Source organism: Plasmopara halstedii (genome assembly GCF_900000015.1).
Source record: "Plasmopara halstedii genome assembly, contig: Scaffold_410, whole genome shotgun sequence".
Lineage (NCBI taxonomy): Eukaryota > Oomycota > Peronosporomycetes > Peronosporales > Peronosporaceae > Plasmopara > Plasmopara halstedii.
In genome coordinates this window covers 532,410-532,664 of record NW_020187331.1, presented here as the reverse complement: position 1 = coordinate 532,664, position 255 = coordinate 532,410, and positions in this window count along the sequence as shown.

Here is a 255-nt window from a genome sequence, read left to right as displayed (position 1 = left end):
TTCGATTTCCTTGTCTCCTGATGGGTGCTGGTCATCCATTGCTCCTCCATCGTCCTGGTTTTGAAGCACATTCTGCGCTTTCGCTTGCAACTCAGCATTTTGGGCTTCCGTGAACGTCTCTATGGACTTCAAATGAGTGGTAATAATCACCTTATTTGAGTCATGTATGTAAACTATGTACCCTTTAATTTCTTCTGAGATCCCCACGATGGTACCTGACTCTGAACGCTTCTTTAGAGTTGATCTTGCTATCCT